Source organism: Staurois parvus, unplaced genomic scaffold, assembly GCF_062004578.1.
Source record: "Staurois parvus isolate SC_StPar_1 unplaced genomic scaffold, SC_StPar_1.0 ptg000246l, whole genome shotgun sequence".
In the NCBI taxonomy this organism is placed as follows: domain Eukaryota; kingdom Metazoa; phylum Chordata; class Amphibia; order Anura; family Ranidae; genus Staurois; species Staurois parvus.
In genome coordinates, this window is record NW_028318042.1 from 2,967,501 (window position 1) to 2,982,664 (window position 15,164).

At 47.6% G+C, this 15,164-nt stretch overlaps 1 protein-coding gene across 2 annotated transcripts in view; it reads left to right on the forward strand.

The window, feature by feature from the left end:
* Positions 1–15,164, forward strand: part of PTPRN (protein tyrosine phosphatase receptor type N) — a 179,680-nt gene that overhangs the window by 7,056 nt on the left and 157,460 nt on the right. The window lies entirely within an intron of this gene.

The window sequence follows — 15,164 nt, forward strand, 5'->3', positions numbered from 1 at the left end:
AGAGGAAAATGGAAACTCCTTCTACAAGCTTTAACCAGTGCTGTGCTGGACACTGATAGATGTCACAAGACTGCTGTAACTGCTGTTATACTCACTGTGGAACCTAAGGGGTTAATCCTATCTATTGTGTAAAAAGTGTTTGATCCTGTCTTCTCTGATCCTCCCCTTCTTCTACTGTCCCCAATCCATCTGCTGGTAGGACAGAGCAGCAGTGGCAAGTCTGCACATGCTCAGTTTGGTGTGTATTGCTAGAGAGATTTTTTTCTTGGTTTGGGAGTGTGCATGTGATCAGCACATGGCCAGACAGAGGGTCAGGGATCATGCAGCCTCACAGGACAGAATGAAAACTCCTACAAGATTAACAAGTTCTCTGCAGGACACTGATAGAAGTCACAAGACTGCTATATACTGCTGATGAGAAAAGGTATTTATCAGTTTATATTTAGTAAAATAATTGCATCTCCATGTTGTGTGTACTGTGAGAGACCAGATATAGTGAATGCAGGGTCCGGGGAGACCAGATATAGTGAATGTAGGGTCCGGGGAGACCAGATATAGTGAATGCAGGGTCCGGGGAGACCAGATATAGTGAATGCAGGGTCCGGGGAGACCAGATATAGTGAATGCAGGGTCCGGGGAGACCAGATATAGGGAATGCAGGATCCGGAAAGAGCAGATATAGTGAATGCAGGTTCCGGGGAGACCAGATATAGTGAATGCAGGGTCCAGGGAGACCAGATATAGTGAATGCAGGGTCCTGGGAGACCAGATATAGTGAATGCAGGGTCCGGGGAGACCAGATATAGTGAATAAGGGGTCCGGGGAGACCAGATATAGGGAATGCAGGGTCCAGGGAGACCAGATATAGTGAATGCAGGGTCCGGGGAGACTTATTATAGTAAATGCAGGGTCCAGGGATACCAGATATAGTGAATGCAGGGTCCAGAGAGAGCAGATATAGTGAATGCAGGGTCCGGGGAGACCAGATATAGTGAATAAGGGGTCCGGGGACACCAGATATAGTGGATACAGGGTCCTGAGAGACCAGATATATTGAATTTAGGGTCCGGGGAGACCAGATATAGTGAATGCGGGGTCCGGGGATACCAAATATAGTGAATGCAGGGTTCGGGGAGACCAGATATAGTGAATGCAGGGTCCGGGGAGACCAGATATAGTGAATGCAGGGTCCAGGGAGAGCAATTATAGGGAATGCAGGGTCCAGAGAGACAAGATATAGTGAATGCAGGGTCCTGGGAGACCGGATATAGTGAATGCAGGGTCCTGGGAGACCGGATATAGTGAATGCAGGGTCCGGGAATGCCAGATATAGTGAATGCAGGGTCTGGGATTACCAGATATATAGTGAATGCAGGGTCTGGGATTACCAGATATATAGTGAATGCATCATACAGGTGCATTATATTTTCCAACTGACCCCATAGGGCTCAATATATAAAGATAAAACACCAGGAGAAATATAATCTTTATTTTTTTTTAAAACAAGTGACAGTTACTTTCAGTTGGGCCAAATGAGCTTTGGAAATAACTGTCACATAATGAAATAAAATATCCTTGGCCTTGTGTAATGAGATGTGATAATTACAGGTGCCTGGCTATAATGTAACCTTTTGTGGATTGCAGTGTCTATGTAAGTAGAAGGTGTCTTCAGATTGGTAATAGCATCTCAGGCACCAACACACTCCTGCTTTGCCTCCAAGATTTTTTATTGCTTTTTAAAAAAAGGATTTGGCTGTCAGTGGTGTCACTTGTACTAAAAATACGAAAGTTGATTAGAGGTCGGCTGCCCTAGGAAGCGGCACACCATAGCGCTGTGTCATTAGATGAAAGCCCCGGGACGGAATAAGTGACAGCGACGGCGGCGAATGCAGAATGATATACTTTTAGTGTTGAATAATTCCCTTTGATGGGCGATGATAATAACCAGCCTCGAGGAAGCCCCAGCAGGCCGAGAAATATTTTATAGAGAAGATTTGATGGTGTTTATGTGGGTTTTTTTTTTGGGAGAGTGGAAAATGTTAAAGTGTTACTAAACCCCGGACCCTGCATTCACTATATCTGGTCTCCCCGGACCCTGCATTCACTATATCTTGTCTCCCCGGACCCTGCATTCACTATATCTGCTCTCCCCGGACCCTGCATTCACTATATCTGATCTCCCCGGACCCTGCATTCACTATATCTGGTTTCCCCGGACCCTGCATTCACTATATCTGGTCTCCCCGGACCCTGCATTCACTATCTCTGGTCTCCCCGGACCCTGCATTCACTATATCCGGTCTCCCCGGACCCTGCATTCACTATATCTGGTCTCCCCGGACCCTGCATTCACTATATCTGGTCTCCCCGGACCCTGCGTTCACTATATCTATTCTCCCCAGACCCTGCAGTCACTATATCTGGTCTCCCAGGAGCCTGCATTCACTATATCTGGTCTCCCCAGACCCTTCATTCACTATATCTGGTCTCCCCAGACCCTGCATTCACTATATCCAGTCTCCCCGGACCCTGCATTCACTATATCCGGTCTCCCCAGACCCTGCATTCACTATATCCGGTCTCCCCGGACCCTGCATTCACTATATCTGGTCTCCCCAGACCCTTCATTCACTATATCCGGTCTCCCCAGACCCTTCATTCACTATATCTGGTCTCCCCAGACCCTTCATTCACTATATCTGGTCTCCCCAGACCCTGCATTCACTATATCCGGTCTCCCCGGACCCTGCATTCACTATATCCGGTCTCCCCAGACCCTGCATTCACTATATCCGGTCTCTCCGGACCCTGCATTCACTATATCCGGTCTCCCCGGACCCTGCATTCACTATATCCGGTCTCCCCGGACCCTGCATTCACTATATCCGGTCTCCCCAGACCCTGCATTCACTATATCCACTCTCCCCGGACCCTGCATTCACTATATCCGGTCTCCCCAGACCCTGCATTCACTATATCTGGTCTCCCCAGACCCTGCATTCACTATATCTGGTCTCCCTGGACCCTGCATTCACTTTATATGGTCTTCCCGGACCCTGCATTCACTATATCTGGTCTCCCCAGACCCCGCATTCACTATATCTGGTCTCCCCAGACCCTGCATTCACTATATCTGATCTCCCCAGACCCTGCATTCACTATATCTGATCTCCCCGGACCCTGCATTCACTATATCTGATCTCCCTGGACCCTGCATTCACTATATCCGGTCTCCCCGGACCCTGCATTCACTATATTTGGTCTCCCCAGACCCTGCATTCACTATATCTGGTCTCCCCGGACCCTGCATTCACTTTATATGGTCTCCCCGGACCCTGCATTCACTATATCTGGTCTCCCCGGACCCCGCATTCACTATATCTGGTCTCCCCAGACCCCGCATTCACTATATCTGATCTCCCTGGACCCTGCATTCACTATATCTGGTCTCCCCGGACCCTGCATTCGCTATATCTGGTCTCCCCAGACCCTGCATTCACTATCTGGTCTCCCTGGACCCTGCATTCACTATATCTGGTCTCCCCAGACCCTGCATTCACTATATCTGGGCTCCCCAGACCCTTCATTCACTATATCTGGTCTCCCCGGACCCTGCATTCACTTTATATGGTCTCCCCGGACCCTGCATTCACTATATCTGGTCTCCCCGGATCCTGCATTCACTATCTGGTCTCCCCGGACCCTGCATTCACTATATCTGATCTCCCTGGACCCTGCATTCACTATATCTGGTCTCCCCGGACCCTGCATTCACTATATCTGGTCTCCCCGGATCCTGCATTCACTATATCTGGTCTCCCACAGTACACACAACAAGGAAATGCAATTATTTTAGTAAATATAAACTGCTAAATCCCTTTTCTCATCAGCAGTATATAGCAGTCTTATGACATCTATCAGTGTCCAGCAGAGCACTGGTTAAAGCTTGTGGGAGGAGTTTTTATTCTGCTCTAGGAGGATGCAGAACCCCTGACCTTCTGTCTAGACAATGCTGATTGGCCCTTTGCTGATCACATGCACTCTCCCAACTGTTGTGGGTTTAGAACACTTTAACCCTGCATTGTACATGGAAGCTGTGAGTGGTTTAGAGAAGGAGCTGCAAAGGACCAGTTGCACCACTGGAGGCACCCTACTGGAGTAAGGTGAGGATCTCTCTGGACATAACAAGCATGTAATGCTTGCAGTGCCCCGGTGGGGGCTATTTTTTCTGTTGTGCCCAGAGTTTGGCTTCAGTGGACCCGCACCAACAAAGCATTTTTGCCATGTTTTGCGCATTTTTTTGGTAATAGAAAAGTATGACAGTTCTGTTTATTTAGTGCAACTTCTCATTCTCTGGTGCTCAAGTAGCATCAAAGCAGTGCAGGAGCCTTAATGTGACCAAAGTCACCTGTTAGGGTTAATATCTCACCCCAGCCCTTAACCCTAACTCTCACCCTAGCCTTTAACCCTAACTCCCACCCTAACCCCAGCCCTTAACCCTAACTCTCACCCTAACTCCAGCCCTTAACCCTAACTCTCACCCTAGCCTTTAACCCTAACTCCCACCCTAACCCTAGCCCTTAACTCTAACTCTAAACCCAGCCCTTAACCCTAACTCTCTTCCTAACCCCAGCCCTTAAACTTAACTCTCAACCTAACCCCAGCCCTTAACCCTAACTCTAACCCTAATCTCAGCCCTTAACCCTAACTATAACCCTAACCCTAATCCCAGCCCTTAACCCTAACCCTAACCCCAGCCCTTAACCCTAACTCTCACCCTAGCCCTTAACCCTAACTCTAACCCTAGTCCTTAACCCTAACTCTCAACCTAACCTCTGCCCTTAACCCTTACTCTCACCCTAACCCCAGCCTTAACCCTTACTCTCACCCTAACCCCAGCCTTAACCCTAACTCTCAACCTAACCTTGGCTCTTAACCCTTACTCTAACCCTAACCCCAGCCCTTAACCCTAACTCTCACCCTAACCCCAGCCCTTAACTCTTACCCTAGCCCTTAACCCTAACTCTAACCCTAGGCCTTAACCCTAACTCTAAACTTAACCCTAGCTCTTAATCGTAACTCTCACCCTAACCCCAGCCCTTAACCCTAATTTGAACCCTAGCCCTTAACCCTAAGCCCAGCCCTTAACCCTAACTCTCACCCTAACCCCAGCCCTTAACCCTAACTCTATCCCCAACCCTTAACCCTAACTCTCACCCTAGCCCTTAACCCAACTCTCACCCTGGCCCTTAACCCTAACTCTCACCCTATCCCCAGCCCTTAAACCTAACTCTCAGCCTAACCCCAGCCCTTAACCCTAACTCTCTTCCTAACCTCAGCCCTTTACCTTAACTTTCAACCTAACCCCAGCCCCTAACCCTAACTCTAACCCTAAGCCCAGCCCTTAACCCTAACTCTCACCCTAGCCCTTAACCCTAACTCTAAACCTAGTCCTTAACCCTAACTCTAACCCCAGCCCTTAACCCTAACTCTCACCCTAACTCCAGCCCTTAACTCTAACCCTAGCCCTTAACCCTAACTCTAACCCTAAGCCTTAACCCTAACTCTCACCCTTACCCCAGCCCTTAACCCTAATGCGAACCCTAGCCCTTAACCCTAACCCCAGCCCTTAACCCTAACTCTCAACCTAACCCTAACTCTAACCCCAACCCTAGCCATTATCCCTCATCCTATCATGTGACTTTGTTCAGGTACAACTTAAGTGCCAGAGAGTGTAACGTTGCATCAAAGTCACACATGAACAGAACTGGCATACTTTTCTGTTAGCAAAATAAAAACACAAGACACCCCGGGAAACACATCAACCGCAACCTGCATAGATGCCTTGAAAAAGTATTCATACCCCTTGAAATTTTCCACATGTTGTCATGTTACAACCAAAAACGTAAATGTATTTTATTGGGATTTGATGTCATAGACTAACACAAAGTGGCACATAATTGTGAGTGTGGATTAATTATCAGCAAAAGGAAGCTCTATTTGTATGAAAAAAAATTATGTAAATATTATATAGGTACAGTGTTGCATGATCGCGAAATTGTCATTCAAAGTGGGACAGCGCTGAAAGCTGAAAATTGGCCTGGGCAGGAAGGGGGGTGAAAGGGTATTGAAGTGCTTAACCACTTGCCCTTCATAGGAATTACCCCCTTCCTGACCAGGCCATTATTTACAATATGGCGCTGCGTTACTTTAACTGACAATTGCGCGGTCATGTAACGCTGCACCCAAATTAAATTTTTTCCCACAAATGGAGCTTTCTTTTGGTGGTATTGGATAACCTGTGTGGTTTTTATTTTTTGCACTGTAAACAAAAAAAGGCCAACAATTTTGAGAAAAAAACAATATTTTTGACTTTTTGCTATTAAACATGTCCAGTAAAAAAATTTTAAAAATCAAATTTCGTCATAAATTTAGGCTAAAATGTATTCTGCTCCATGTCTTTGCTAGAAAAAAATCCCAATATGTGTAACTGGTTTACGTGAAAGTTATAGCGTTTACAAATAGCGGTATGTATACTGGGATTTTTATTTTTAATTATTTTTACTAGTAATGGTGGCGATCAGCGACTTATAGCGGGACTGACACTGGGGGGGGGGACTGACTAATGCAGGCCATAGACGGGTCGAAAACCGGCCGTTTTCAAAAAAAAAAAATGAAAAATCGGTTATTCAATAGGCCGACGTTACCACCAATGGTAAAAAAAAATCGGCTGATTTTCATCCCGTCTTCGGCCGGCATTTGATAACTTCTGTCCCTGCAGGGAGATCCACTATTTTAATTGACATGAAAAAGTATTGCGGTTGCAACAATGTATCTATTTGTATCCATTTCTGATACAGATGGTTTTATTTAGATACATATAGATACATTGTTGCAACCGCAAGACTTTTCATATAAAATATAATAGCGGACTGGAATTCTTCTTCCTTTCTTCTTCTTCTTCTCTTCTTTTTCTTCTTCTTCTTTTTTTCTTCTTCTTTTTCTTCTTCTTCTTCCTCCTCTTTTACTTCTTCTTCTTCCTCTTCTTTTTCTTCTTTTTCTTCTTCTTCTTCTTCTTTTTCTTATTCCTCTTCTTCTTTTTCTTCTTCTTCTTTTTCTTCTTCTTGCAGGTCACGGCTCATGCGCTGATTTTTTATCGGTAAATCGATCGACCGATTTGCCCATCACTGCCGGGAAAATCGGCCGAACGGCAAAATTGGCCAATTTTTTTCAACTTTACTGAAAAAAAAATGTGCCAAAACCCTGAAAAACGGATGACCAATTAACCCACTAACGGTGCGAGAATCGGTCGATTTTTTTTTCCGGACGATTTTCGACCCGTCTATGGCCTGCATAACTGCCATTGGCATCTCCAGTGACACTACTACAGTGATCAGTGCTAATAAAAAGCACTGACACTGTACTAATGGCACTGGCCAGGAAGGGGTTAACATGAGGGACGATCGAAGGGTTAACTGTGTGCTGTGTGCTGTGCTTTACTATGTAAGCACATTTCTTTGTATGGCTCTGCTATGCAGAGCCATACAAAGCAGTGTGCTGGAGCTAATGGGAGAAATCTGTATTGTTTACACACAGATCTCTCCCCTGTCAGTGTTCCTCGGTGATCGCCAGGTGCTGGTGGGGAATCCCTGGCCGAGACCCGGTGATCGACCGCTGCCAATGGCGGTGCGGGTAGGGCCAATGCGCGCCCTCCCTACCCGGAAATACAAAATCACATATATACGTGATTTTGCGCAGCCCTGTAGCAGTAGTTCTGCTATAGGGCAGTCAAGAAATGGTTAAAGCAGAACTTCACTCTGTCAATCAACACGGACTATTGTCAATCCTCATGCTGCCAGCATTAGTAAATAGATAGGAAGGTGTATTATAATTACTTGTTTTTTACATTTCTTCAGTTACTTCCTGGTTTCCATGCCTAGGCAAATGATGTCATACATCCCAGGAGTCTTCAGGAGGGGAGGGTTCTCAGCTCAGCCTATGCCTGAGCTAAGGGCAGATGGATTCCAGGAAGTAAATTCTGCATCTGAATCATCTGCCCTTACTCAAGTTGGCCACTGCCAGAAATACCAGGGGGGTGTTTTTCAAAATGATTTCTCAGCAAAATAAAGCATGGAGACATGAATGGATAGGTGGGTTTGTATGGATATTAAAAATGAATCAAGTAGCATTTTTGCCTTGTGGTGCTCAGATGCAGTTCAGCTTTTTTTTTTGCAAATTCTCTTTATTAGCTAAGCTTTACGCGTATGCTTGTTCTAAGGGAACTGTCACTCCTACCTCTTCACTGCAGAGATGTCTATTCTCCGGGAGTAAGGTTGCCTTGCTCAGAGTAATCATTGGAACCAGGGGTGGACTGACCATTCGAGCACTCGGGCACTGCCCGAGGGCCCGGGGTCAGTAGGGAGCCCCATGAGATGCTCCTGGTACCTTTCATTGGCTTTTTCATAGGCTTTTTTGGGTGTGGGCGAGGAGACAGGGGCCCCATGATCCCCTATTGCCCGGGGGCCCCATGAGTTGTCAGTCCGCCCCTGATTGGATGTCTTCATTTCTGACTAGAGGCACTCTAAAAAACCCTGCTCAATCTGGCAGAAGCCTTCATGCAGTCATTTGCAGGAATCGAACGGACTCCCCAAAGGATTTCACTTGATGATCGGATCTGTAAATCATTCGATTATTTTAGAGAAAAGTAGACAAGATGGTAGAGAGGGAGATCTCTTACTGGGAACAGCAGGCGCCGGGAGATGGGGAAAAGGCAATGATTGCTCATTCTCCGCATGCAATAACAAGCAGTTCTGGGATATGTGCATTCTCTAGGATTGCTTTTTCTTGTGAGATTATACTGGAAATATTCTCGGGTTGGTCGCGTTGCTTGGGAATAACTGTCAGTAGACTAGTGCTGAGCTCTGCATGCGAGGAGTTCACCAGAGGCCATATGGAGCCCGGCCAGTCATTAGGTACTATGAACCTCAAGGACAGCAGGCTGTGCACTCACTATCCTGGGGGGAGAGGTGAAGGGAAGGCAGCTGCAACGTTCCGGCCTCATTTACTCATGTCAGTGTATTATTCTGCAGATTCGGCTTATTTGAATTGATGTCATGCTGATGTGAGATTGGGTGACCTTTATCTGTTGCTAGGATCTGTGGTGGGCAGGTAGATGAGTGTTGGTGCCGAAGATTGCAGAGGCGTTATCTGAAAAGCCCAAATGAACATGCGGGTTAGATCAGCTAAATACATGCTACGTGCTTCAAAATTAAGTGTTCAATGTTTTACAGTTCGTTTTTTCTTTTTAAAGCAGCCACAGCCTGAGTAGAAAAGCCTGTCCCCTGCCAGCTGCTGCAGAGGTAAACAACAATGCCCTGTGTTATATAGATGCAAGGCATTGTCCCCACCGATGGCGCACAAAACGGATCATTTTAGCAAGAGGCTAGTATGAATGTGGTCTAAAAATTAGCCACAGCCTGAGTACAAAAGCTTGTCCCCTGCCAGCTGCTGCAGAGGTAAACAGTACCCTGTGCTGTATAAATGCAAGGCATCACCCTCACCGCTGGTGCAGATTCAACAGATTCAGTAAACAATACCTTACGTTGTATAGGTACAGGGCATCGCTCCCTCCGCTGGCACACAAAACGGATCATTTTAACTAGAAGCTAGTGTGAATGTAGCCTAAAAATTAGCCACAGCCTGAGTAGAAAAGCCTGTACCCTGTCAGCCTGCTGTAGAGATAAACAGTGCCCTGTGCTGTATAAATACAAGGCATCACCCACGCCATTGGCACACAAAAATGGATCGTTTCAGCAAAAGGCTAGTGTGAATGTGGTCTAAAAATTAGCCACAGCCTGAGAAGAAAAGCCTGTCCCCTGCCAGCCTGCTGCAGATGTAGAGCCTTGCGTTGTATAGGTACAGGGCATCACTCCCACCGCTGGCACACATAAATTGATCGTTTTCACAAAAGGCTAGTGTGAATTTAATCTACAAATTAGCCACAGCCTGAGTATAGAAGCCTGTCCCCTGCCAGCTGCTGCAGATGTAGCACCTTGTGTTGTATAGGTACGGGGCATCACTCCCACCGCTGGCACACAAAAATTGATCGTTCTCACAAGAGGCTAGTGTGAATGTAATCTAAAAATTAGCCACAGCCTGAGTATAGAAGCCTGTCCCCTGCCAGCAGCTGCAGATATAGCACCTTGCGTTGTATAGGTACAGGGCATCACTCCCACCGCTGGCACACAAAAATTGATCGTTCTCACAAGAGGCTAGTGTGAATGTAATCTTAAAATTAGCCACAGCCTGAGTATAGAAGTCTGTACCTTGCCAGCTGCCGCAGGGGTAAATAGTGCCTGGCTCTGTGTAGATGCATGGCATCATCCCCACCACTGGCACACAAAAATGGACCCTTCCAGAAAGAGGCTATTATAAATGTAGCCTAAAAATCGGCCACAGCCTGATTAGAAAAGCCTGTCCCCTGCCAGCAGCTTCAGAGTGGGATCCTTGCTGTCTGTAGGGAAGCAGTGATCTCACTGTAGAGGTCCAAGCCGCCCCCCTGCTATATCAGACTTATACCTATGCAGTCAACAAAGCTCCTGCTCCCTGGAGAGCGCTGGCTCTGACCCGCAGGAAGTGTGGTGGACCTCTGCAGGGAGGCTGCTGTTTCCACACACTCTGCAGCATGTTGGCAGGGAAAGGCAGGATGTTGCTGACCTTGGGCTACATTCACACTAACCTCCTGTAAAAGAACAAAAAACGATTTTACAACACAAGGCACTGTTTAACTTTTTTTTTTATAACTTTCTTGAAATTTCAAAAAGACATTCTATTCTCATCAATTTACTGCAGAGGATCTATGGTGACCAGCGCTGACACCAGCCATGCATTGCACCAGCACATCCACTCTGTGTTCTGAACTCAAAATACAATCTCTTCCATTGCGCTCAGCCCCCTCCCAACCTCCAGATTAATTTTTTGTGCCGCTGTGATCCGACTTCCTATTGGTCTAGGGTCACACCTGTGCGTTTTCCGTTGCGTCTTGCAGAAACACACTACAGTCCATTTAACATGACTTCCTATGGGACACGTTCACATCTCTGCGTTTTCACCCAGTGCGTTTTTTGGAAAGGGTCAGGGACTTTTTTAAACGCAAAACGTTGCGATTTTGGTTCAATAGACTTCAATGGAAACGTTTTTTTTGATGCGTTATTGACAGGTTTTTGATGTTTTTTTGTGTTTTAATCTGCCCAGCAACAAGTTGGAAAAAACAAAATGCATCAAAACCGCATCAGAAACGCAGGTGCAAAAACGCAGAAGGCACAGCAAAAAGCACTGTAGAAAAGGATCAAACGCAAACTGCATAGGTGTGAACCTGGCCTTAGAGGGTGGCTACATTTGTTTTCCATGGTCGCACTGTATGTAGGAACGTAGCCACCCTCTATTGCTCACTCCTGGGATGGACTGTGGGATTTGTAGTGTGCATAGAACCACAACTAACCTCTACTGCTTCTTCCAAACAACAGGAAGTGAGGGGGAAAATAGGAGGTTTGAGAGCGTATGGAGGCAGAAAAACACAGCAATGAACAATTTAATGAACAACAGATTACAGGGCTATTAAGTAGTGGATGTGTATGGAATATTTTTGGAGAAAAAGGATATTGTTTAGTGTTGCTTTAAAGTGTTCCTAAACCCCGGACCCTACATTCACTATATCTGGTCTCCCCGGACCCTACATTCACTATATCTGGTCTCCCCGGACCCTACATTCACTATATCTGGTCTCCCCGGACCCTACATTCACTATATCTGGTCTCCCCGGACCCTGCATTCTCTATATCCGGTCTCCCCGGACCCTGCATTCACTATATCCGGTCTCCCAGGACCCTGCATTCACTATATCTGCTCTCCCCGGACCCTGCATTCACTATATCCGGTCTCCCCGGACCCTGCATTCACTATATCCGGTCTCCCCGGACCCTGCATTCACTATATCCGCTCTCCCCGGACCCTGCATTCACTATATCCGGTCTCCCCGAACCCTGCATTCACTATATCTGGTCTCCCCCCGGACCCTGCATTCACTATATCTGGTCTCCCCGGACCCTGCATTCACTATATCTGGTCTCCCCGGACCCTGCATTCACTATATCTGGTCTCCCTGGGCCCTGCATTCACTATATCTGCTCTCCCCGGACCCTGCATTCACTATATCCGCTCTCCCCAGACCCTGCATTCACTATATCTGGTCTCCCAGGACCCTGCATTCACTATATCCGCTCTCCCTGGACCCCGCATTCACTATATCCGGTCTCCCCGGACCCTGCATTCACTGTATCCGGTCTCCCCGGACCCTGCATTCACTTTATCTGCTCTCCCCGGACCCTGCATTCACTATATCCGGTCTCCCAGGACCCTGCATTCACTATATCCGGTCTCCCCGGACCCTGCATTCACTATATCCGGTCTCCCCGGACCCTGCATTCACTATATCTGGTCTCCCCGGACCCTGCATTCACTATATCTGGTCTCCCCAGACCCTGCATTCACTATATCCGGTCTCCCCGCACCCTGCATTCACTATATCCGGTCTCCCCGGACCCTGCATTCACTATATCTGGTCTCCCCGGACCCTGCATTCACTATATCCGGTCTCCCCGAACCCTGCATTCACTGTATCTGGTCTCCCCCCTGACCCTGCATTCACTATATCTGGTCTCCCCGGACCCTGCATTCACTATATCTGGTCTCCCCGGACCCTGCATTCGCTATATCTGGTCTCCCTGGGCCCTGCATTCACTATATCCGCTCTCCCCGGACCCTGCATTCACTATATCCGCTCTCCCCGGACCCTGCATTCACTGTATCCGGTCTCCCCGGACCCTGCATTCACTTTATCTGCTCTCCCCGGACCCTGCATTCACTATATCCGGTCTCCCAGGACCCTGCATTCACTATATCCGGTCTCCCCGGACCCTGCATTCACTATATCTGGTCTCCCCGAACCCTGCATTCACTATATCCGGTCTCCCCGGACCCTGCATTCACTATATCTGGTCTCCCCGGACCCTGCATTCACTATATCTGGTCTCCCCGGACCCTGCATTCACTATATCTGGTCTCCCCAGACCCTGCATTCACTATATCTGGTCTCCCCGGACCCCGCATTCACTATATCTGGTCTCCCCAGGCCCTGCATTCACTATATCTGGTCTCCCCGGACCCCGCATTCACTATATCTGGTCTCCCCGGACCCTGCATTCACTATATCTGGTCTCCCCGGGCCCTCCATTCACTATATCTGGTCTCCCCAGACCCTGCATTCACTATATCCTCTCTCCCCGGGCCCTCCATTCACTATATCTGGTCTCCCCGGGCCCTCCATTCACTATATCTGGTCTCCCCGGACCCTGCATTCACTATATCTGGTCTCCCCGGATCCTGCATTCATTATATCCAGTCTCCCCGGTCTGATGAGCTAATGAACATCAGTGCTTGCAGTTCCAGTGTGTGTTGTGGAAAAAAAAAAGTAGAACAGGCTGCATTTTTCCTGCACAGAACTAAAACATATCATCAAACGCACTGGAGCGCAGCAAAACACATATGTCCCTATTTAACGTCTTGCCAATCGCAGATAGCCGAATGACAGCTGCACTGCGGCCGGCTCGTTCTGGGAGGGCGTCATATGATGTCCTCCAAGAACGCGCTCTCCTGCGTGCCCCCGGGGGGTGCACACCCGGCGATCTCCGTGATCGCTGTGTCCTACGGACACAGTTGATCATGTGATGTGGTAAAAGGCCAATCACAGCAACCTTTTACCATGTGATCAGTCGTGTCCAATGACACGCTGATCACCAGGAAATGCAATTGCCGGTTCTCGGCTGCACTTTCCTCACGCTGTCAGAGCACGAGGAAAGTACTGCCGAGAACCGGCAGTTGTCAGAGCAGGAACAGCACCGATCATCAGGGCACTGATGATCAGTGCCCTGATGATTGGTGCCCAGCAGTGCCACCCACCAGTTCCGCCCACCTGTGCCCAGCAGTGCCGCTCACCAGTGCCCAGCGGTGCCACCCACCAGTGCCCAGCAGTGCCACCCAGCAGTGCACCCACCTGTGCCCAGCAGTGCCACCCACCTGTGCCCACCAGTGCCACCCACCTGTGCCCACCTGTGCCCATCAATGCAGTGCTGCCAGTCAGTGCCACCAGTCAGTGCCCAGTGGTTGTGCCAGTCAGTGTCCATCAGTTGCGCCAGTCAGTGCCCAGCAATGATGCCAGTCAGTGCCACCTATCAGTGCTGTCTGTCAGTACCCATCATCAGTGCCGCCTATCCGTGACACCTCATTAGTGCTGCCTATCAGTGCCGCCTATCAGTGCCCTTCAGTGCTGCCTATCAGTGCCCATCAGTGCCGCCTATCAGTGCCTATCAGTGCTGCCTCATCAACGCACATCAGTGAAGGAGAAAAATTACCTGTTTGAAAAATTTTATAATAGAAACAAAGAAAAGTTTGGGTTTTTTTTCAAATTTTTTGCACTTTTTTTGTTTATAGCGCAAAATGTAAAGTGCCCAGCGGCAATTAAATACCACCAAAAGAAAGCTCTATTTGTGAGGAAAAAAAATGATAAAAATTTCATATGGGTACAATCTTGCATGACCGCGCAATTGTCAATCAAATGTGACAGCGCTGAAAGCTGAAAATTGGCCTGGTAAAGAAGGGGGTATGCAGTCAAGTCCATTAATATTGGGACATCGACACAATTCTAACATTTTTGGCTCTATACACCACCACAATGGATTTGAAATGAAACAAACAAGATGTGCTTTAACTGCAGACTGTCAGCTTTAATTTGAGGGTATTTACTTCAAAATCAGGTGAACGGTGTAGGAATTACAACAGTTTGCATATGTGCCTCCCACTTGTTAAGGGACCAAAAGTAATGGGACAATTGGCTTCTCAGCTGTTCCATGGCCAGGTGTGTGTTATTCCCGCATTATCCCAATTACAATGAGCAGATAAAAGGTCCAGAGTTCATTTCAAGTGTGCTATTTGCATTTGGAATCTGTTGCTGTCAACTCTCAAGATGAGATCCAAAGAGCTGTCACTATCAGTGAAGCAAGCCATCATTAGGCTGAAAAAACAAAACAAACCCATCAGAGAGATAGCAA